Below are 26,050 nucleotides of genomic sequence, written 5' to 3'. Positions count from 1 at the left end.
AGAAAAATAAAACTTAGGTTGTTCTCTGAATGTTTTGTCAACTAAGCATCTGTGCAAATTCAAACACAGGTATTTGAAGGCACATTGTGCTGAAGAGGACCTTGTTGTAATAATACATAAAATAAAAAGAAGACATTGTAAATGCTTGAATTTCTTGTACAATTAATATTTATTAAGCATTTATAATGTTTAAGCTACTCTGTTAGGCAGTATGGATACACTGCTGAGGGGGAAAAAAAAAAAAAAAAAAGCATAGTCTCACCTTTGTCCTATTTGATGGACTGGCCATGAAGAGACTCATCCTTTCAGATCCTGAGGCCAAAAAATATTTTTCTTCATGACTTTCACAGTCTCACTGGCTTTACTCAGAGGCACAAAATCTATTTGAGATTAATTCCATTCAAACTGGAACTAGAAATATGGGGATGCTGCTTTTTCATTATGCCTACTTGTAGGGCTCAGAGCCAATCTTTTCTTCATCCTCTTATTCATGCCCATGTAGATTATTTCCCTAGAAATTCTACTTTAGTTGTGCCTTCAAAAGTATAGGGAACCCAACAAATGAGATAGTAAAAATACATTAATGTTAAAACCAGTTTTTAGTTGTTGTTTTTTTCTTTTTTCTTTTATGGCTACACCTGTGGCACATGGAAGTTCATGGGCTAGGGTCGAATCAGAGCTGCAGCTGCAGACCTACGCCATGGCCATGGCAACACCAGATTCAAGCCTCATCTATGACCTACGTGGCAGCTATGGCCACTCCAGATCCTTAACCCACTAAGCAAGCCCAGGGATTGGATCTGCATCATCGCAGATGCTATGTCGGTTTCTTAACTCACTGAGCCACAACAGGAGCTCCAGCTCTAACTTTTAAGGAGAAAAGATCAAGAGAAATACTTGATACCAAGTTCAGTATCTCTTTACATAAACAGTATTTCTTTACAGCGAACAAGGTTTCATTTCAAAACTTCAAAAACTACATGCTTTTTTCTATTGAAAGAATTTCCACAGTTACTAAACATATAGAATTGGCTTAATTCTAAAAGCTTTAGCCTGTGCTGACATGCTAGTATTTATACACAATTACATGTTCCCTGTACAGTTTTCTAGGAGAAAGTCAAGCAAAGCAGGGTGACTAAAATTTCCCAACTCCCCATTCTTAAAGCAAAGATCAAGTTAGAATATTTTAATATAAAAACTAAATAATAGTGTCCTGTGTTTATATGTAGTATTTTATAACAAATATCAAAGAGCTTAGTCTGGAATCGATTATTAGAAGCAAAAAAAATTATACTTGGAGGTTCCTGTGTGGCACAAAGGATTAAGGATCCCACATTGCCACAGTGGTGGTACAAGTCGCAACTGCAACATAGGTTCAGTCCCTGGCCTGGGAATTTCTTCATGTCACAGATGCAACCAAAAAAGAAAAAAGAAAAATTACATTTAGTATTTCATCTTTTTTTTAATGAATTTTGTGTTCACTTGGACTTTTAGCTGCCAGTAATAAGAGCATAGGTCAGATGTCAGACTTCCTACATTTAAGCCCAAGTTTAGAAAAAGAAGGGGAGGCAGAGAGATTTATCATATTTGAGTGTCTCAAACAATCCAAGGACAAATTTCGGCTGGTTCCGAGGATCTCTGCTTCTTCCTGCATGTTGGTTTCATCTCTCTCTAATCATGGTTATCAGTGGCATCAAGCTTGGGTTTGAACCTGGTGCTACCTATCACTGGCTTATTTTTTCCCGTGGAGAAATTATTTAATCTTTCTGTATCTTTTTGTTAATATATGAAATGAAGATAAAAATAACACCTACTTCCCTGAGTTGCTGCAAAGATTGCATAAGTTGCTTGCTCTGTGTAAAACACACAGAACAGTGCCTGGGATAAACATTCTATAAATGTTAGTTACTACTCGTATCGTAAGCTCACCACCAAAGCTTTCTCCATAGCCACTGATTTAGAACATAAGGCAAATGAAGCAGTTTAGCCCAAAGTCATTCGTTAAAGAATGAAGGCACCAGCACCCCAATAACATTTACCACCTATTTGAATCAGAAATATTAAAGTATCATATCAAGTATAAATCTTTTCATTTAAAGAAAAGATTCTGTGAAGGCCCTGGGTTCTAGAATTTTTGCAGAGCCACTCCACAGTGCCAGGCCAATGTTCTGCAGACACAGATGTCTTCCACGTAACTCTGGATCACAGCCACCTTGAGACTGCCCTGAAAGCTTATGGAAGACTAGGCGCCAAGCTATCTGCTGGCAGTTAATTGAAAGCCTAAGAAGGAAGCTAGGTGTTAGACAATAGGCATGTAAAATGGATATCTTGTTAGCTCTCACCTTTGGCCCAGAGTGATGAAATGAGGGAATAGGAAGATATTGAGCAACAAGCTGATATTTGTTCTGTTTTGTTTTCTTCCTTGTATGCCTCCCAGTGTTCTCTCTCATTGGTTCAAATCCTTCATTTCTCCCACTTAAATCAACCTGCAGGAGAGGCAAATGGGGCCTTATCTTGTAGCATTTCCAGTTTTCCATCCACTGTCAAAACTTGCATTGATCACATTTTTCAACCTTGAGCTTTGAAACTAGGCATACTAGAAGTATGGGAAAAAAAAAAAAAAAAAGCCAAACAAGTGAAAGAAAGAGTCAGGATGAACAGGTGAAAGAAAAAATAATTTTAATACTAGGGACTTTTGGGGAACTGCAGGGTTAACAGAACAATACTAAGGGAAAGAGGGAATAAAGAGGATAGTAGAGTTGTTGCAGGCTATTTCAAATGTTTCATAAGATTGACAGGCCTAGGTTTTGAAGGGAAAGTTATAAAATTAGCCTCACTTACAATATCAAGGTAAAGTTCTACCAGCCTCATATGTATTGATTTGTTTCACTCACAATAACCTTATACAGAGTACCTTCTCATTTCATTTAAAGATGCCGAGCCCAGAACACTTAAGTAAGTTTTCTAAAGTCACACAGCTTGTAAGAGGCAGAGCCACAACTTGAAAATCAGATAATCTAGTGAGCCCAAGACCTTTAACAGTACTCCTTACCACTCTGCTTTGAAAACTAACTGAATTAGAAGCTTAATTCTACAAAGCAAAACTCCGGTTTATTAAAGTAAATGTCATTAGGATCTTTAACAAAGTTCTATATCAGAATGAGAACAGGACCTACATGATTATATTTGCCAACATAAAAGGGGAAATAATTAGCTGTTAATATAGTACTTTATTGCAAGTTTTGAGATTAAAAGAATACTTGTGAAATACTTCTCTTATGTAAAGAAATAATACAGAATATTTTAGCCTTTGAGATTGAAAATATTCAACCCAACTAAAGATTCAGAGAAAATCTAATAAATTAAAAGAGAATATTTCTATGATTCAATAAAAAATTCAGCCCTTAAAGTAAAAGAGTAAAGACCTGAGAAGAATAACACGTAATAATGACTAAGTAGGATTTATCTCAGATATGGAAGTCTGGATTAAAAATCAGAAATATGTTACAGTGATATTTATAATTATAAATGTAAATTATAAGATAAATTATAGACTAAGAGTCTACAGTTAAAACCAATAACCAGCCTAATGCCTAACAATGAAAATACAAGAAGTGTGATGAACACTTGAGATTGTATTATAATTAGGAATTAAATAAAGATGCCCACCACGATATGAAAGAGAAACTGGTCATATAACTTTTGAAAATTATAGAATAAAGGTACTAGAACCCCACTATCACCCACCAATCAATGAAAAGCTTTTAGAATTAAGAAGATAATTTAGTAAATATGTTGGTTATAAAACACACAAATATCAACTTCTCTTTCAGAAAGCATCAATAAGACCTATCTCACAAAAGCAAACATAATCTTAAAATATCTAAGATTAACTTTCTTTAGAGTCCTGTAGGGGAAAAATTATAAAACTCTACATTAAGATATAGAATACCTTCATAACTGGAAGAAGATGCCAAATTCCTAGAAAGTAAGGTTGAATGTTTTGAATATATCATCTTATCTAATTAATTATGAATCTAATAAAAATTACAATGAGATTGTTTTCAGAACTTGATGAAATTATTCAAAATTTCGTATTCCATGATAATGGACAATATGTTCTAAAACATTCTAAAAAGATGATGACAATATGTTCTAAAACATTCTTAAAAAGATGATGACTTTAACGTGCCCACAGATATTAAAAGATACTGCACTGCAGAGACCAGCTCAGCAGGATGGGGCTGAAGAATGTGTGCTATGGAACTTAAGGAAAAAAAGGTTAGCATAAAACAAGACACAGAGACATTTATCTTAAGTAAAGGTGGGAACCTGGAGACTCAAGGTCTCAGGAACCAAGAGCTTTGCCTTAAGAAACCACACTTTTTTTATTGTGCTCTTGAGGATTACATCAAGTGAAAAGGGGGTTGTAGGTGCAGGATATAGGTTTTTTTATTATTTTATAAATTGTTTTATTATTTTAAAAGTCACTTAGATGGTAGATGGTTGAACTTTTACTCTAAACTTTAGGCATTTAAGAATCATTAGCATTTGAGTTAGCTATCTATGCATAGCATTTCAGAGAATCCTCACTGTGCTTCCGCAAAAGGCATGCCTATTTGTGGCAACCCTGTGTGCCTAGGTTTGTACCTTGGTTCTCTTTGCTAATGCATATTCTGCTAACGACCACTCATTAACCACTTGGCCATGAGGTTCCTCTTTCTCTTATTCTTTAGAGGACATATCATACTTGTGCAAATGGCTTGCCAATCTGCACAGGTCCTGGGCGCCTAGACCATTGTATTATGTCCTCATTCAGCTGACCCCGTGAATAACCCATGCCTTTAGGTCTTTGTTCTTAAGCTTAAGTCATTTACCATCACCGTGACTGTTTCTTAAGCAGGAAGATGGGACAAAGTAAGGAAGGACAAGATGGAGTTTTCAGCAAAGAGGCTAAGAAAATATTATAAAAACATGTCTCGCAACACAGCACAGTCATATTGCATTTTATGGGTGCTCTGATTTTGATATTTGATAGTTATGTTTTGTTAATTAAAAAGATATCTGTGAAAGTTGCTCTAAATTATTCAAAAATATTAAAACAAATAACTAAACATATAGCATGTAAAAAACGAGAATTTCAGGAGTTCTATTATGGCGTAGCAGGTTAAGGATCCAGTGTGGTCACTGCAGAGGCTTGAGTCGCTGCTGCAGCACAGGTTCAATTCCTGGTCTGGGAACCTCCATACACCTTGGGCACAGCCAACAGCAAAAAGAAAAAAAGCAAAAAGAAAAAGGAAAAAAAAGACAATTTCAGGTGTTATTGACTAACACAGACTCTAAGTACATGGCACTTAAGGATAGTATATAGGGTTGGGTCATAGCTTAGTACTGCTGCCGCAGTTCAACTATCTACCACCTCTCTATCATAACATACATTATAATATATTAATATAATGTAATAATATAAAATACACATAATATATATACCTGTTTTTCAACTTATCTCCTCAGTTCCTCCAATACATCGTCCACTTAGCTGAGAAATTCATCCACACAAAAAATAAACTAAATCACGTCACTTCCAGGCTTCACAACTGACATTGGTTCCTACTACCTACCCCACATCAGTTTTTCATCATGGCTCCATGGCTCTAACCTCCTTCTCCATTCTCCAGCTGCACAGAACCTCATATCAACATTCTCTGATTTACATCTGAGCATTAATATCACTTCTTTGCCCATGAATTTTCTCTCTAAAATGTGTTTGCAATATCCCATTCAAACACATCCCAGTGCTTCGTCTTAATTTAATTTAAATTAATTCAAGTCTTAATTTAAAGCTCAATGTTTTTGATATTTCATGGAAGGTCCATGAAGGCAGGGTCTTGGTCACCACTGTATACCCAGTGCCTAGACCTGTGCTTTGCCGTATAGCAGAAACTCAATATTTGTTACATAAATGAATGAGCATCTATTCTAGGTCTGTTACATTGTATTATAATTACTTGCTTATCTTCTTTTATCCTAATTTAGAGTAAGAATGTCCAGGGTTTGGTTTTTGTTTTTGCTTTGTTTTGCTATGTTTTCCTTTTTATGACTGTACCTGTGGCATATGGAGTTCCCGGGCTAGGGCTCAAATTGGAGCGGCAGCTGAAGCCTATGTCACAGACACAGTAATGCTGGATCTGAGCTGCATCTGTGACCTATGCCACACCTCATGGCATGCCAGATCCTTAACCAACTAAGGGAGGCCAGGGATTGAACCCACATACTTAAGGACACTATGTTGGGTTCCTTAACCCCCTGAGCCACAACAGGAACTCCAGTTTTTGTTTGCTTTTTTTTGAAGGGGGGATTGTTTATTTTGGTTGGCTTTTTTTTTTTTTTTTTTTTTTGGCCACACTCATGGCATGTGGAAGTCCCTAGGCCAGGGATTGAACCCATGCCGCATCAGCAACCCAAGCTGCTGCAGAGACAATGCCTGATCCCTAACCCACTGCACCACAGGGGGACTCCCTGTTTGTTTTAAATTTGCCTTCAATGCCTGGACCCATGGTCAGAGCTCTAAAAACATCTGCTAAATGTGTGAATAAATAAATAAATTATATAATGTTACAGCAAAAAGGACAAGCATTACTTAATTATTGCAATACTACATATAGTAATTGCTTGCTAAAAGGCCAGAAACATATTTACATATTGCTTTAGAATTAATTAATATTTATTTTCTATTGCAGGTAATTGTGTTTAGACAATTCTTTCACAGTCATCGAACTTTTTACATATTACCTTACTTCAAAATGACAGTTTGGGCTTTTCAGCACTCATTTCATTACTGCATGCAGATGTGGTTTCATCTCTTGGGTTATCCCTTTGAATTAATAGACCTTCTGGAGAACAGCCTTTCTTTTCTCTTTCTTTTTTTTTTTGCTTTTTTAGGGCTGCACCAGAGGCCAATGGAAGTACCCAGGCCAGGGGTCCAATTGAAGGTATAGCTGCCGGCCCACGTCATAGCTCCAACAACTCAGGATCCGAGCTGGGTCTTCAATCTACACCACAGCTCATGGAAACAATGGATCTCCAAACCACAGAGCAAGGCCAGGGATCAAACCCGTGTCCTTATGGATAGCAGTCGGGTCCATTAACCAATGAGCCATGATGAGAACACTGTGCACAGCATTTCTTAATGGTCCCTTTACTAGACAAAATCTTGCACTAATTTTGATATTGCAATAATTTGTCCAGCACTCAGTGTTACTTGTATACTTACTCTTCTGCTTCAGAATGTGTTTTCTGAGTAAACAAATAAAGAAGAAATTAAGGAAGCTCCTAAAAGTAACATTTTGTGAAAACTCGCCGTCATTTAACCTGTCTCTAAACATAGACAGTCTAGTTACAAATCCCATCTATGTCTTTTATAGAGGTTTTCCTAAGATCTATACAGAGAGAATGTATATGTTAACTTCCTTTCTGTATAGTTACTTTAAAGCAGTGTGACTGGATGTTTTTCAAAGAAGCTGCAATCAGAATTTGTCCTGAATTCAGACTATTAAAATTTGTCCAAATTTTGACATTTACTATATTTACAGGACTTGTATAGTTTAAAAACATTCTGATACAGATTGCTTTTTTAAAGTAGCAAACTGTTCTTTAAATGAGCAGCTTCATATATTTTAATTTTTTTTTTAATTTTTGAAAGTTCTTTTAAAGAGAGACACAACCAGAGTTCCTGCTGTGGCACAGTGAGTTAGGAATCCAACTGCATGAGAGTTCCCATGATGGCTCAAACCAAGAAGTGTCCATGAGGATGCAGGTTTGATCCCTGGCCTCACTTAGTGGGTTAAAGATGCACATTGCCATGAGCTGTGATGTAAGCAGCAGATGCTGCTTGGATCCTCTCTTGCTGTGGCTGTGTCTTAGGCCAGCAGCTGCAGTTCTGATTTGACCCCTAGCCTGGGAACCTCTATATGCCACAGGTATGGTTCTAAAAAGCAAAAAAAAAAAAAAAAAAAAAAAAAAAGGAAGAAAGACTCCAACTGTAGGGGCTGTTTGCTCTGGAGGTGCAGGTTTGATCCCCCCAACCCCAGTGCACTGGGTTAAAGGATAGAGAGTTGCCACAGCTGCGGTATAGATATAAGAATTTTAAATATCTACACACCCAACATAGGTTCACCACAATATATAAAGCAACTGCTAACAACCTTAAAAGGAGAAATTGACAATAACACAATAATACTGGGGAACTTTAATACCCCACTTACAGCAATGGACAGATCAACCAGACAGAAAATTAATAAGGAAAAACAGGCCCTGAATGAAGCATCAGACCAGATGGACTTCATAGATATTTATAGGACATTCCATCCAAAAGCAACAGAATACACATTCTTCTCAAGTGCACATGGAACATTCTCTAAGATTGATCCCATGCTGGGCTACAAATCCAATCTTGGTAACTTTAATAAAATTTAAATCATATCGAGCATCTTTTCTGACCACAATGCTATATGACTGGAAATCAACAACAAGAAAAAAACTGCAAAAAACACAAACACATGGACCCTCAACAACATGCTACTAAACAACCAATGGACACTGAAGAAATCAAAGAGGAAATTAAAAAATACCTGGCAGCAAATGACAATGAAGATACTACACTCCAAAAGCTACAGGATGCAGCAAAAGCCGTTCTAAGAGGAAAGTTTATAGCAATACAAGCCCACCTCAAGAAACAAGAAAAAGCCCAAATAAACAAGCTAACTTTACTTCTAAAGCAGCTTGAGAGAGAAGAACAGACAAGACCTAAAGTTAGTAGAAGGAAAGAAATCATAAAGATCAGAGCAGAAATCAATGAAAGAGAATGAAGAAAACCATAGAAAAATTCAATGAAAAAAAAAAGCTGGTTCTTTGAAAAGATCAAAAAAATTGATAAACCCCTAGCCAGGCTTATCAAGGAAAAAAGAGAGAGGACTCCAATCAATAACATGAGAAATGAAAAAGGAGAAGTAACAACGGACACCACAGAAATACAAAGGATCATAAGAGACTACTATATGCAACTATACACCAATAAAACAGAAAACTTAGAAGAAATGGACAAATTCTTAGAAAAGTACAATCTTCCAAGACTAAACCAAGACGAAATAGAAAAGATGAATGGACCCATCACAAGCACTGAAATTGAAACTGTGATTTAAAAACTTCCAACAAACAAAAGTCCAGGACCAGTTGGCTTCACAGGCAAATTCTATCAAACATTTAGACAAGAGCTAATACCTCTCCTTCTGAAACTATTCCAAAAAATTGCAGAAGAAGGGATACTCCCAAACTCATTCTATGAGGCCACCATCACCCTGGTACCAAAACCAGACAAAGACTCCACAAATAAAGAACACTATAGGCCAATATCACTGATGAACATCGACACAAAAATCCTCAACAAAATACTAGCAAACCGCACCCAACAATACATTAAAAGGAATGTATATCATGATCAAGTGGGATTTATCCCAGGGATGCAAGGGTTCTTCAATATCTGCAAATCCATCAGTGTGGTACACCACATTAATAAACTGAAGAATAAAAACCATATGATCCTCTCAATAGATGCAGAAAAAGCCTTTGACAAAATCCAACACCCATTTCTGATAAAAACCTTTCAGAAAGTGGGCATAACGGGAACCTACCTCAACATGATAAAGGCCATATATGACAAACCCACAGAAAACATCATTCTCAATGGTGAAAAGTTGAAAGAATTCCCACTGAGATCAGGAACAAGACAAGGATGTCCACTCTCGCCACTACTCTTCAACATAGTTCTGGAAGTCCTAGCCACAGCAATCAGAGAAGTAAAAGAAATAAAAGGAATCCAAATTGGAAAGGAAGAAGTAAAACTATCGCTATTTGCAGATGGCATGATACTATACCTAGAGAATCCTAAAGACTCTACCAGAAAACTGTTAGAGCTTATCCACGAACTTGGCAAAGTTGCAGGATACAAAATCAATACACAGAAATCAATATCATTTCTATATACTAACAATGAAAAAGCAGAAAAGGAAATTAGGGAAGCAATCCCATTTACCATCGCATCCAAAAGAATAAAATACTTATGAGTAAACCTACCTAAAGAGACAAAAGACCTGTACTCTGAAAACTACAAGCCACTGATGAAAGAAATCAAAGATGACACAAATAAATGGAAAGATATACCATGCTCTTGGATAGGAAGAGTTAATATCAAAATGACTATACTACCCAAGGCAATCTACAGATTCAATGCAATCCCTTTCAAATTACCAAGGACATTTTTCACAGAATTCGAACAAAATATTTTAAAGTTTGTTTGGAAGTATAAAAGACCCAGAATAGCCAAAGACATCCTGAAAAGGAAAAATGGTGCTGGAGGAATCAGGCTCCTGGACTTCAGACTATACTACAAAGCAACAGTCTCAAAACTGCATGGTACTGACACAAAGACAGAAATAGATCAGTGGAACAGGATAGAAAGCCCAGAATTAAACCCATGCACTTACAGCCAACTCATCTATGACAAAGGAAGCAAGATTATACAATGGAGAAAGGACAGCTTGTTCAATAAGTGGTGCTGGGAAAACTGGACAGCCACATGAAAGAGAATGAAGTTAGAACACTCCCTAACACCATATGCAAAAATAAACTAGAAATGGATTAAAGACCTAGATATAAGACCAGACACTATAAAACTCCTAGAGGAAAACATAGGCCAAACACTCTCTGACATAAAGGACAGCAACATCTCAGATCCACCTATCAGAATATTGACAATAAAAAGAAAAATAAACAAATGGGACCTATTCAAACTTCAAAGTTTCTGCACAGCAAAGGAAACCCTAAACAACACAAAAAGACAACCCACAGAATGGGAGAAAATTTTTGCAAGTGAATCGACTGACAATGGATTATAAACAACTTCTGCAGCTCCATACCAAAAAAACAAACAACCCCATCCAAAAATGGGCAGAAGATCTAAACAGACAATTGTCCAAAGAAGACATACAGATGGCCGAGAAACACATGAAAAGATGTTCAGCGTCACTCATTGGAGAAATGCACATCAAAACCACAATGAGGTACCACCTTACACCAGCCAGAATGGCCATCATCCAAAAGTCTACAAACAATAAGTGCTGGAGAGGGTGTGGAGAAAAAGGGACCCTAGTACACTGTTGGTGGGATTTTAAATTGGTGCAACCACTGTGGAAAGCAGTATGGAGATTCCTCAGAAAAGTAAACATAGAACTACCATTTGATCCAGCAATCCCACTCCTGGGCATCTATCCAGAGAAAACCACGACTCACAAAGACACATGTACTCCCATGTTCATTTCAGCACTATTTACAATAGCCAAGACATGGAAACAACCTAAATGTCCATGGACAGAGGAGTGGATCCAGAAGAAGTGGTACATATATACACAATGGAACATTACTCAGCCATCAAAAAGAACGAAATACCAGCATTTTTTGCAACATGGATGGACCTAGAAACTATCATGCTAAGTGAAGTCAGCCAGACAATGAGACACCAACATCAAATGCTTTCACTGACATGTGGAATCTGAAAAAAGGACAGACTGAACTTCTTTGCAGAACAGATGCTGACTCACAGACATTGAAAAACTTATGGTCTCTGGAGGAGACAGTTTGGGGGGTGGGGGGCTGTGCTTGGGCTGTGGGATGGAAATCCTGTGAAATCAGATTGCTATGATCATTATACAACTACAGATGTGATAAATTCATTTGAGTAATAAAAAAATGGAAAAAAAATGCATGATGTCATAGAAATTATCAACTATTTCAAAGGTTGTTAATGGCATGCAATGCTTCAATTACTATTCCTTTTAAGAAAATGAGAAATCCTAAGCCTCTTATCTTCTGAAATTAAGAAATGCCATTCCCACTCTTCCTTGGTGTCTATGCCTGTCCTCTATTTTTTCCTATTCTTCAAGCAATGAGTCAGTTGAGGTGAGAATTTATTTGAACTGAATTATTTATTTATTTATTTATTTATTTATTTATTTATTGTCTTTTTAGGGCCGCACCCTGGGCATATGGAGGTGCTCAGGCTAGGGGTCTAATGTGAGCTGCTGCTGCACCCCTACGCCAGACCCATAGCAACACCAGATCCGAGCTGCGTCTGCAACCTATACCACAGCTCAGGGCAATGCCGGATGCTTAACCCACTAAGTCAGGGCAGGGATCGAACCTGCAACCTCATGGTTCCTAGTCAGATTAATTTCTGCTGTGCCACAACAGGAACTCCTGATTTTTTTTTTTTTTTTTTTTTTTTTTTTTTTTTTTTTTTTTTAGATTGGCTTTTGTCACCTTAGCATATGGGAGATGCAAAAACTACCAGTAACTATCTAAACCAGAGGCTTTGATGACAAACAAGAAAAAAAAATGTATCTATCAAAGACCAACTTCTACCAATATACCAAAAATGCTTCAAAGTGTAAGAAAGGATTCTTTTGCTTTATATCTTTATTTATCTGTACATGCAGCCAAATTTCCTAAATGAGTTATCTGCATAGAATGAATTAAAGCCTGCAATATTCCTATTTGTATTTGCTCAGCTTCATACCAATTAAGAATCAAAGTGGTGAACCCAGGGTATTGCAATGCAATATTGTTGCACTGATGAATTACATGGATTTCAAATGTCATCAAACGGACCAGAAACGAGTAGGCAATAGGTTTCATATTAATGTGATGGCAGTGGGGGGGTGGGTGGGACGACACCTTCATCCGGGACCAGGTGTTCTGTCTCACTTCTGTTCCAGAAAAGACAAAATAAGGAGCTTGAGACTGTATTCTGGAGTCTACATAAATCCACACAGTGGCCACAAACCCCTAGAGCAATTTCAAATAGTGGCAAATCAGCAGGTTTGAGGAGGAGCTTAGGACCAAGTCATCATTTCCAGCTGATTCAACAGATTTCTATCTGAACTCAAACTGATGTAAAAATCAGATTTAACCCATTGCAAAGGAGCTTTTAAGATTTAATACTGGCAGCTTCTAAAACCTAGGGGGGAAAAAGGTATCTGGACAGAGCTTTTGAGTCAGGCAATGGATGTCAATATAGCTAACAATCAAATCCCAGCAACTTGAACTTGGCAGAAAACTTGGTTGAGAAAGTGAGTGTTTCTGAAAAAGGGGTTTGGCTGCTAAACAAATTTTTTTTTTCTTTTTTGCACTTGATACATTTTGAAAATCAACATGGGAAACCCTTGGTTGAACCAAGTAAACCCTGTATATATCAGATTATTAGTCTTATGTTTGACTTCTGGGTGCGTTTTTGAGGGTAGTAACATCCATCTTAAGGCATTTGAAAATTAGGACTTTCTCATGAATGTGGTAAAAATGGAATTTATAACAAGGTCACTAATGGAATGTATTTGCATGACTCATTTATCCTTTTATAGGACACGCATGGCCAGACACAGGGTGTTATCTACAATGTTTCTAAAATTACCACTCTGGGACTTTGGTCTAGCTTTAAGGAACTTCAAAGAAAAAGTAAATGAAACATATTTCTTCTGGGTGACTTTAAAAACTGGCAAATGATTTTCAAATGAAATAAAGATAATATCCCAGGGATTGTATATAGGAATCTGCACTTTAACAAGTATTTTGGATGGCAGGAACAGAAAAATTGGGGGGGGGAATCAAATTTACGTGAAGGCTTTAAATTTCTAAATCTCCAAAATGATGTTCTATGTATTAGGAAAATATAAGGAATTGCTTCTGTATATAGTCTATGTTTTAATGGTAACTATAACTGGAAAACAAAACAAAAATAATACAGAAAACTTGTTGCAGTTTTAAGCAGCAATTTGAGCTGGTGATGACTTCCTCTTTATAATGAAGGGAATTTCCTACCCACTCAGTGAGTGTCAAGGAAAGCCTTGACCCAAATACATAAACTTTCTACAGGCTACTTAAAGGTTTTATAATCGCTTAAAGAATTTATTTTCATTTAAAATTTATAATGAACAAAAGATAGCTTCCTGTTGGTGCTTTAACGCTTTAGGTGTAAGATGATTCTCCCTTTGCTTTTTTTTTTTTTTTTTTTTTTTTTTTTTAAGGAATACACCCATGGCATATGGAGGTTCCCAGGATAGGGGCAGAATTGGAGCTGCAGCTGAAGCCTATGTCACAGCCACAGTAATGCAAGATCTGAGCCATGTCTGTGATCTACACCACAGCTTGAGGCAATGCCAGATCCTTAACCCACTTAGCAAGGCCAGGGATTGAACCTACATATTCACAGATACAGTCAGGTTAGTTACTTCTGCGTCACATTGGGAACCTCTATTTCCTTCTTAATGTGAAATTTTGGTTGCTTTCTCGCTATAGGAGGCTTGAGAGAGGAGTTCACATAGAAAATCAAAAGAAATGAAGTTGATGGTCAAGCTCAAGTTCAAATTTCTTTCAAATGAGTTGGGCATGTGCCTCACACCTCCATAGCCCAGGAGAACATCAGAGCTCCTAGGACACAGGTCTTTTCAAAAAATAACCAAAAAGAGGAAAATGGGAATAAGGGCACATTGAGCTACAAAATAGAGCTGTCAGGTGGCAGGGGCTTGGGTACCTCTGCAGGTCTTCTTTCTATGTAGATCCAAAGTCAATCTTCAAACGCTTGTGATGTCAACTTTGCTCTCTGTACTTCTGGGATCCAAGATGTAGGACCTTCTCTTTTACCCACAACAAAGAATGTTGGTGCTCTTGGCCCTGGGAAGGGAGTTCAAACATTGTCTGCTATTCAACCTGTGCCTAAAACTTGGTTGAAACATTTGATATTTGAAAGTGTTGCTTTAAAGGATAAATATCCATTTCTCCAGCTTTACCTCTGTTGCAAGTTATATCACCAGAGAGCAATGTTCCTAGATTACCTCAGCTTCTTGTAGAAATGTCTTCTAAAGATCAAGATTTAATGTCGTGCCCTTGGCTTTTGTAGAGGTGAAATTAAAACCTTGGGTATTTAACTGCCTACTTATTGTCTCTTTTGTAAGAGGCCCCATGATAAATCCCTACTAGGCTTCAGCCAGGAATTCTTTTTCTTTTTCTTCAGATAGATTTTAATACTGCCTTTACTGGGCAGAGAGAAATTAAATAAATCAATCTGCTTCCCTTTTGAAATTGGCTTCCAAGTTCACTGTGTAGGCAGTAAAAAAGCATTTTTACAACAGGAAAGCTAGTGCATTCCTGTTGTAATGCTTTACAGTAAAAAAGCATTTTTACAACAGGAAAGCTAGTGCATTCCTGTTGTAATGCACTAGCTTTCCCTCCTCCTCCCTTTCCAGTGTTACTCATACTAGAGATCTATAGATTGCTTGTTGCAAAATTACCTAGAAGGCTTTGAAAAGTACAAGTCCCTGAACCACACCCTAGAGAGGTGGGTAGTTCCTGAAAGGAACACAGGCAAGTACCCTTTATTCAAGCAAGCCTCATGCCCTAAGATAGAAGGCCATTTTCTCTTTGTATGTTGATGTTTTATAAAAACTCAGGTTGTTACGCACCCCTGAGCGTGAAACAATCCCAAGGGGTTTTGATTGGTCTTTTAGTCCTGTTAGGGGATTTAGTTCCTTGTTTTTTTTCTAATTGAAGGATGTGTCTGATTTGAGATATTCATGCACACGTATATATATTTTTTCCCCCAAACAGGTAAGATGATGAAGTAACAGATGACCTGAGGAAAGGAGGAATAAACACACAAGGAAAACGTCTACTGTGGAGAAATGCAAAACTCAGCCAGAAATGTGTTGCTTATTATTTAAGTCCACATTAAGAAAAATACATACATAGAAAACCAAGGAATTTGGCAAATAAATTGAGCATGTCTTTTGCAGAAAGGGATAAAATGTCAGACTTTTAGTTTCCAGGTACTTAGCGATAGGATCCCTAATTTTTTGAGTTTTTCTTTTTTTAAAAGCTTTTTTTTTTTTTTTTTTTTCTCTTTTTCTTTTTTAGGGCTGCATCCACAGCATAAGGAAATTTCCAGGCTAGGGGTTGAATCTGAACTGCAGCTGCCTGCCACAGCCACAGCCACAGCAATGCAGGATCCAAGACACATCTGCGACCTACACCACAGCAAAAGGCAACGCCAGATCTCTACCCCACCGAACCAGGCCAGGGATGGAACCCACATTCTCACAGATACTAGTCAGTTTTGTTACTGCTGAGCCAAAAAGAGAACTCCCTCTTTAAAGATTTTTCATGCAATTTTGTTTGGGTTTTAAACTACTTGCATGGATTTGATTATAAGATAGTTTCTAGCTTACTTCTGCAAATGGTTTTTACAAAAATAAAAACCAGGGTGTAGCTGATTTATAGTAAACACCATTGGTAGAAATATGAGACATCTATATGACAGTGTATTTTTTTTTCAGCACAATTTTTTTGGTTATTTTTTATTAAAGTATGTTTGATTAACACCATTATTGATTGTGCCCTGTGTATACACAATCTAAAAGTATAGAAAGTTAGTGTATAATTCACTTAGCCAAACAAAGTTTTAAAATTTTTAACCTTTTAAAATTTCAAAATCAGAGAGGACAAGATGGCGGAGGAGTAGGAAGACACGCTCGCCCTCTCCCACAAACACAACAAAAAAAGCACATCTACAGAATAAATGACTCGCACAGAACAGCAACCAATCGCTGGCAGAGGAACCTAAACTCCAATAACGGCAAGAAATTCGTGACATTATTGGGCAGAACAGGAGAAAAGAGGAGAGTGAGAGAAGGCGAATCCGAGCGAGACGGGGGCTCCCGAAAGGGAACTGCGGAGGAGAAAGGGATCCCGCACCCTGGAAAGTCACCTACCGGGCGAAAGATCAAACGAACCGGAGGAATCTCCAGATGCAGAGAAGAGTGTAGCAGTAAGTTGGAGTACGGAAAAGCCGATCAAGAACCCAACGGACCATCTGAACTACGGGCAGAGTCACCAAAAATTGAGACGCCTGGGTGGGGGCTGGGCACCGAGACCTCGCCTCTGAAGGTTAGTCCCCGAGAGGGGGCCGGGGGACGCCTGGGTGGGGGCTGGGCACCGAGACCTCGCCGCCGAAGGTTAGTCCCCGAGAGGGGGCCGGGGGACGCCTGGGAGGAGGGCTGGGCACCGAGACCTCGCCGCAGAAGGTTAGTCCCCGAGAAAGGGCCGGGGGGCGCCGCCTGGGTGGGGGCTGGGCACCGAGACCTCGGCTCCAGAGATTAGTCCCTGGGCTAGGGGGGCGGGGCAGAGCGGAAACTGCTTGGGAGGTCTAGAAACCAGTTGACGGGGCAGAGACTGCCTGGGAGACTAGAAAACAAAGCTGTCACAGAGGAAGGGAGCAATACTCCAGGAGTGGGGAAGGGGAAAGCCACATCAGAGGGAACCTGGGAGAAGAGCCTGGTCTGCGCCCATGCTGGGGAGGGGAGAGAAGAAGGGGTGGGTCCCCATAGAATACCCCCCACGCCACAGCAAGCTTACAGGCCCGCTAGCTAGCTGAAAACTGTGCTTCCCAGTGCATCCCCTCCCCCACCCCCGCCACGCCCTACGCTCTCACGGACCTGGGGCTGCCTGCCATCCAGGAGGGCTGGCCTCAACAATTGCCTGAAGCCTACCACCGCAGGGGCTGTCCCTGCACAGGCCTGCTTGCCCTTTGGAGGGGCTACACTTCCGCAGAGCAGCAGCAAACAGCACCAGCCCCCGAGAAAAGGCCTGCAGCCTAGAAAAGCTAGAACAAGCTTAGCCAGGCTGTGAATAGATCGGCCTAATTCTCGGACGGTTTTTCTGAGTCGGGTTGCCCCGGGGAGGAGCTTCTTCGGTTTCCAACGGCCCTGCTACCCGCCCAAGCCCCCAGGGGATGCTCTAGTGGACCAGCTGCACAGGACTACCAGCTCCAGGCAGGACCCCCTGCAGCCCAGAAAAGCTGCAACAAGCTCAGCAAGACTGTGAAAAGATCCGCCTACATTCTCAGGCTGTCCTTCTGAGTTGGGCTGCCCTAAGGAAGAACCTCTCAGGTTCTCAGTGCCCCAGATAGCTGCTCAAGCCCCCAGGGGGTGATGCACCCCTAAAAAGCAGCTGCCCAACACCGCCAACCCCCTGCAAGAACCCCACAGCCTAAAAACACCAGAGCAAGCTCTGCATGGCCAAGTGAAATCTGCTACCATCGCGGTGTGGACCTCTCAGTCCTGTCTGCCCTCAGGAAGTCCTCCTTTGCTTCAAAGAAACACTGTTAGCCCCATCAACACTCCAGAAAAGCCACACTGCCTCAAAAAAGATTGACCAACAACGCCAGCCCTCAGGAAATATTCCACGGCAGTGACAAGGCAAACACTGCCCAATCACGGAGAGTACAACTCCCTCAGGAGAAAGAAAACAACAAGCAAGATGAAGAAGCTGAGAAACCACCCCCAGTCAAACCAACAGGAGAACTCACCTAAAACAGTCAACAATGAAACAGATCTCGGCAGTCTGACAGACCTGGAGTTCAAAAGAGAAATAGTGAAAATACTGAAGGAATTAAGAGAAGATATGAACAGTAATGCAGATACCCTCAGAAAGGAACTAGAAAATATAAGGAGGAGCCAAGAAAAACTAGAACATTCATTTGCAGAGATGCAAACTGAACTAGGGGCAGTAAAAACCAGAATGAATAATGCAGAAGAACGAATCAGTGATATGGAAGATAGAATAATGGAAATCACTCAATCTGGTCAACAGACAGAAAACCGAATCAAAAAACTGGAAAGCAATATAAGAGACCTATGGGATAATATAAAGCGGGCCAATCTACGCATAATAGGAATTCCAGAAGGAGTAGAAAAAGATAAGGGAATGGAAAATATATTTGAAGAAATTATTGTTGGAAACTTCCCAAATCTAAAGGATACTGGGTTCAAGATACAAGAAGCACATAGGGCCCCAAACAAACTGAACCCAAACAGACCCACACCAAGACACATCATAATAAAAATGGCCAAAGTTAGTGATAAAGAGAGGATCCTAAAGGCAGCAAGAGAAAAACAGAATGTTACCTACAAGGGAACCCCCATAAGAATATCATCTGATTTCTCTACAGAAACACTACAGGCCAGGAGGGAATGGCAAGAGATATTTAAAGTGCTCAAAGGAAAAAATATGCAACCTAGAATACTCTATCCAGCAAGAATATCATTTAAAATAGAAGGGGAAATAAAAATTTTTCCCAACAAACAAAAACTTAAAGAATACAGCAACACAAAACCCAGGTTAAAGGAAATATTGAAAGGGCTTCTCTAAACCAAAAAGAAAGGAAGGAAAGGGAAGAAAAAAAAGAAAAAAAAAAAAAAGAAGAAGAAGAGGAAGAACTAGGACTGAGGAAACTGCAATCAGAGAGCAGTCACTCAAATAAGCCAGCATACAGATTTAATCATGAACATGCTTCAAACAAAATAAAATTAAAAAGAAAAAAATAAAAGAGTCATCAAAACCATAAAATGTGGGCAAGGGATGTCAGGAGGTAAATAACCCTTTTTGTTTATATGTATGTCTCTCTTCTTAATTTTAATATAGTAATGAAGTGTTTGAACTTACAGGACCATCAGGCTAAAACACACAATTATGGGAAGGGGTTAGCATACTTAAAAAACAGGGCAATCACAAGCCAAAACCAAATATTGCATTTGCAAAAAATGAAAAAAAAAAAAACACTCAAGCAGATAATAACAGGAGACCATCCAACCAAAAAAAAAAAAAAAAAAAAAAAGAAGAATGGAGAACCATAGAATCAACTGGAACACGAGGTTCAAATGGCAATAAATAATCATCTATCAATTATCACCTTAAATGTCAATGGACTGAATGCCCCAATCAAAAGACACAGAGTGGCTGAGTGGATAAAAAGGCAAAAACCTTCAATATGCTGCCTACAAGAAACTCACCTTAGGACAAAAGATACATATAGATTGAAAGTGAAAGGGTGGGGAAAAATATTTCATGCCAATAAACATGACAGAAAAGCAGGAGTCGCAACGCTCATATAAGACGAAATAGACTTTAAAACAAAAGACATAAAGAAAGACAAAGAAGGACACTACTTAATGATTAAGGGATCCATCCAAGGAGAGGATGTTACTATCGTCAACATATATGCCCCAAATATAGGAGCACCCAGATACACACAACAAATATTAACAGACATAAAGGGAGATATTGATGAGAATACAATCATAGTAGGAGACCTAAATACCCCCCTCACATCAATGGACAGATCCTCTAGACAGAAAACCAATAAAGCAACAGAGATCCTAAAGGAAACAATAGAAAAGTTAGACTTCATTGATATCTTCAGGACACTACATCCAAAAAAAGCAGAATACACATTCTTCTCAAATGCTCATGGAACATTCTCAAGAATCGACCACATATTGGGACACAAAGAGAATCTCAATAAATTTAGGAGCGTAGAAATTATCTCAAGTATCTTCTCTGACCACAATGCCATGAAATTAGAAATCAACCATGGGAAAAGCAAAGAGAAAAAACCTACTCCATGGAGACTAAACAACATGCTACTAAAAAACCAATGGGTCAATGAGGAAATCAAGAAGGAAATTAAAAACTACCTTGAAACAAATGATAATGAAGACACAACCTCTCAAAATCTATGGGATGCTGCGAAAACAGTGCTCAGAGGGAAATTTATAGCAATCCAGGCCTTTCTCAAAAAAGAAGAAAGATCCCAAATTGACAACTTAACCCTCCACCTAAACGAATTAGAAAAAGAAGAACAAAAAAGTCCTAAAATCAGCAGAAGGAAGGAAATTATAAAGATCAAAGAAGAAATCAATAAAATAGAGACTCAAAAAACAATAGAGAAAATGAATAAAACCAAGAGCTGGTTCTTTGAAAGGTGAACAAAATTGACAAACCCCTGGCCAGACTCACTAAAAAGAGGAGAGAAAGAACCCAAATAACCAAAATTATAAATGAAAAAGGAGAAATCACAACGGATACAGCAGAAATACAAAAAACCATAAGAGAATACTATGAACAACTGTATGGCAACAAGTTTGACAATCTGGAAGAAATGGACAATTTTCTGGAATCTTACAGCTTGCCAAAACTGAATCAAGCAGAAACAGACCAACTGAACAGACCGATCACTAGAAATGAAATTGAAGAGGTCATAAAATCACTCCCTACAAATAAAAGTCCAGGACCAGATGGCTTCACAGGTGAATTCTATCAAACATATAAAGAGGAATTGGTGCCCATCCTCCTTAAACTCTTTCAAAAGGTTGAAGAAGAAGGAATACTCCCAAAGACATTCTATGAGGCCACCATCACCCTCATTCCAAAACCAGACAGAGATACCACCAAAAAAGAAAACTATCGCCCAATATCATTGATGAATATAGATGCAAAAATTCTCAACAAAATCTTAGCCAACCGAATCCAACAACATATCAAAAAAATTATACACCATGACCAGGTTGGGTTCATCCCAGGTTCACAAGGATGGTTCAACATATGCAAATCAATCAGCATCATACACCACATTAACAAAAAAAAGGTCAAAAATCATATGATCATCTCAATAGACGCAGAAAAAGCATTTGACAAAGTTCAACATCCATTCATGATCAAGACCCTCGCCAAAGTGGGTATAGAGGGAACATTCCTGAATATAATCAAAGCCATTTATGATAAACCCACAGCAAATATAATCCTCAATGGGGAAAAACTGAAAGCCTTCTCACTCAAATCTGGAACAAGACAGGGATGCCCACTCTCACCACTGCTCTTCAACATCGTTTTGGAAGTCTTAGCCACAGCAATTAGACAAACAAAAGAAATCAAAGGCATCCATATAGGAAGAGAAGAGATCAAACTGTCACTGTATGCAGACGATATGATACTATACCTAGAAAACCCTAAGGACTCAACCCCAAAACTCCTTGAACTGATGAATAAATTCAGCAAAGTGGCAGGATATAAGATTAACATTCAGAAGTCAGTTGCATTTCTGTATACCAGCAATGAAACACTAGAAAAGGAATACAAAAAAATGATACCTTTTAAAATTGTACCTCACAAAATCAAATTACCTCGGAATACACCTGACCAAAGAGGTAAAGGACCTATATGCCGAGAACTATAAAACTTTAATCAAAGAAATCAAAGAAGATGAAAAGAAATGGAAAGATATTCCATGTTCCTGGATTGGAAAAATCAATATTGTGAAAATGGCCATCCTACCCAAAGCAATCTACAGATTCAATGCAATCCCTATCAAATTACCCATGACATTGTTCACAGAACTAGAACAAACAATCCAAACATTTATATGGAACCACAAAAGACCCAGAATCGCCAAAGCAATCCTGAGAAACAAAAACCAAGCAGGAGGCATCACTCTCCCAGACTTCAAGAAATACTACAAAGCCACAGTCATCAAAACAGTGTGGTACTGGTATCGAAACAGACAGACAGACCAATGGAACAGAATAGAGAATCTGGAAATAAACCCTGACACCTATGGTCAATTAATCTTTGACAAGGGAGGCAAGAACATCAAATGGGAAAAGGAAAGTCTATTCAGCAAGCATTGCTGGGAAACCTGGACAGCTGTATGCAAAGCAATGAAACTAGAACACACCCTCACACCATGCACAAAAATAAACTCCAAATGGCTGAAAGACTTACATATACGACAGGACACCATCAAACTCCTAGAAGAAAACATAGGCAAAACACTCTCTGACATCAACATCATGAATATTTTCTCAGGTCAGTCTCCCAAAGCAATAGAAATTAGAGCAAAAATAAACCCATGGGACCTCATCAAACTGAAAAGCTTTTGCACAGCAAAGGAAACCCAAAAGAAAACAAAAAGACAACTTACAGAATGGGAGAAAATAGTTTCAAATGATGCAACTGACAAGGGCTTAATCTCTAGAATATACAAGCAACTTATACAACTCAACAGCAAAAAAACCAATCAATCAATGGAAAAATGGGCAAAAGACCTGAATAGACATTTCTCCAAGGAAGATATACAGATGGCCAACAAACACATGAAAAAATGCTCAACATCGCTGATTATAAGAGAAATGCAAATCAAAACTACCATGAGATACCACCTCACACCAGTTAGAATGGCCATCATTCATAAATCCACAAATAACAAGTGCTGGAGGGGCTGTGGAGAAAAGGGAACCCTCCTGCACTGCTGGTGGGAATGTAAACTGGTACAGCCACTATGGAGAACAGTTTGGAGATACCTTAGAAATCTATACATAGAACTTCCATATGACCCTGCAATCCCACTCTTGGGCATCTATCCGGACAAAGCTCTACTTAAAAGAGACACATGCACCCGCATGTTCATTGCAGCCCTATTCACAATAGCCAGGACATGGAAACAACTCAAATGTCCATCAACAGATGATTGGATTCGGAAGAGGTGGTATATATACACAATGGAATACTACTCAGCCATAAAAAAGGATGACATAATGCCATTTGCAGCAACATGGATGGAACTAGAGAATCTCATCCTGAGTGAAATGAGCCAGAAAGACAAAGACAAATACCATATGATATCACTTATAACTGGAATCTAATATCCAGCACAGATGAACATCTCCTCAGAAAAGAAAATCATGGACTTGGAGAAGAGACTTGTGGTTGCCTGATGGGAAGGGGAGGGAGTGGGAGGGATCGGGAGCTTGGGCTTATCAGACACAACCTAGAATAGATTTATAAGGAGATCCTGCTGAATAGCATTGAGAACTATGTCTAGATACTCATGTCGCAACAGAAGAAAGGGTGGGGGAAAAAACTGTAACTGCAATGTATACATCTAAGGATGACCTGACCCCCTTGCTGTACAGTGGGAAAATAATAATAAAAAAAAAAATAAAATAAAATAAAAAAAAAAATAAATTTTCAAAATCACCCAAAACATTGTTTGAAAGAAATTATAGATTCTTTGCAGCATAGTCAAAAGTATAAAATAGGTAAAATAGAAGAAATTTGTTTTTCCAATATGTAAATTCAATCTGATTATCCTTTAGCAAACTAATGTTTCCATTTTGTAGACTTCACATACCAAAATATCTCATGTTTGCACAGAGAATTACATAAAAACAAACAGCATTAAGCTGGGGTCACAACTTGCCAACTGAATTTGAAAATGAACATAAAATAAAAAAGATGGCAGTTATTTAGTTAAATCTCTAGACTTTTGAAAACTATGGCATGGAGTTCCCATTGTAGAGCAGCAGAAACAAATCTGACTAGGAACCATGAGGTTGTGGGTTTGATCTCTGGCCTCACTCAGTGGGTTAAGGACCTGGCATTGCCATGAGCTGTGGTGTAAGTCGCAGAGGTGGCTTGGATCCTGTATTGCTATGGCTGTGGTGTAGGCCAGCAGCTATAGCTCCAATTTGACCCCTAGCCTGGAAACCTCCATATGCCCTGAGTGTGCCCTAAAATAAATAAATAAATAAATAAATAAATAAATAAATAAATAAATAAATAAATAAAAACTATGGCAAATGAGCACAAATATTCAACCTCCTTTGGCTATAACTAACAGAAATAACCAAAATGATAAAGACTTAGTATAATTAAAATTTTTGAAACTCCGATGGCACTGAAAACTAGAAAAGGTTCCACCCTCAGGCCACAGAATTCAAGTCTCTACTTTACATGGTGTCCGTGGAACCAGGTGGGGTGAAAATATTTAGAAGCAACTGACAATTTACTTTTTTAAGAAGGCAGCAGAGCCTCCCAAGCAAACAGCAGACAGAATAGGAGAAGCCCAATTAATTTTCCTATTTTCGAGAAGCAAAGATCTGGAAACCCTGTTGAGAGGGGGGAGAATTCATTTCATATCGCAGCTATAAATCCACATCAGCTGAGTAAAGAAATGCTTTCTGCAAGCCCAGCTATACCTCAAAGAAAACTGGCTCCTTGCTGGGCTGGTCAATGGATTTTTTTCGTTGGATGAGCCCATTTCATGAAACAGAAAGAACTAAAATCTATAATCAGAGAATATTTAGAAAATAACAATAATAAAAAATATTTCACCTAAAAATGTTGAGATGTAGCCAGATTTACTCTCAGAAAAGAAATACCAGCTCACACTACTTCCATAGTTAAACAGGGAGGAATAAAAATAAATTAACTAAATATCCAACTCAATAACTTAGGACTAGAACAAGAAAATAAACCCAGGATATATAGGAGAAATAAACAGCAGCTAATATTTGAGTTTATTTTTCTAGATTTTCAAAAAAAATTTAAAATAGTTGACTTCTAGTGTTCTGTCAATTCCTGCTATACAGTAAAGTGACCCTGTTATACACATATATACATTCTTTTTCTCACATTGTCCTCCATCATGTTTCAGCACAAGTGATTGGATATAGTTCTCTGTGCTATACAGCAGGATCTCATTGCTTATCCACTCCAAATGCTACAGTTTGCATCTACTAATCCCAAGGTTGTTTTTTTTTTAATGTAGGATTTCATTTAATCTTTCCTACCACACAATGAAATAATACTAGTAACATCCTCTTAAAGGTGAGGAAACTGAGATGCAGGGAGTTGAATTGTAAGAATGCAGAAGTGGAATTATCAGTAAATAAAAACAGTTATTAGCCAAAGTAAATTAAGCACTAACATAGAAATTATAGATACCTATTATTAGGAATACAAAAGATGATACAGTCAAAGATATAAAGATATTCATAAATTTTAAAGGGATATTATGTTTAACTCTTGCTCTTGAAAATATCACAGATTGATGAACTTTCTAGTAAAAGGTAGATCACCAAATTTGGCTCAAGAGACCGTAAAAATATGAAGATCAAAGAATTGAAAATATTGTCAATAATTCTTCAAATAATGGTGTAGTCTTGGATGGGTTTTAAGAAGGGATGGATAAAAAATCACTTCCTATATATTCTAAACTACCATTAACTCCCTAAAAATAGCCTCACTTCCCATTGTTACACTCTCTTCCCAGTTC

General features: G+C 38.3%; 1 long non-coding RNA gene across 2 annotated transcripts in view; it reads right to left on the bottom strand.

Moving 5' to 3' along the window:
- The window catches only part of LOC110260709, a 76,094-nt gene continuing 50,776 nt past the window's right edge, over nt 733-26,050 (bottom strand). For both annotated transcript variants that reach the window (XR_002344049.1, XR_002344048.1), the window contains one exon: nt 733-2,486. This is a non-coding gene — a long non-coding RNA (uncharacterized LOC110260709). The remainder of the gene's footprint in view (nt 2,487-26,050) is intronic.

Source organism: Sus scrofa, chromosome 1, assembly GCF_000003025.6.
Source record: "Sus scrofa isolate TJ Tabasco breed Duroc chromosome 1, Sscrofa11.1, whole genome shotgun sequence".
In the NCBI taxonomy this organism is placed as follows: domain Eukaryota; kingdom Metazoa; phylum Chordata; class Mammalia; order Artiodactyla; family Suidae; genus Sus; species Sus scrofa.
Note: the sequence above shows the minus strand (reverse complement) of the source record. Positions and strands in the feature narration are given on the sequence as shown.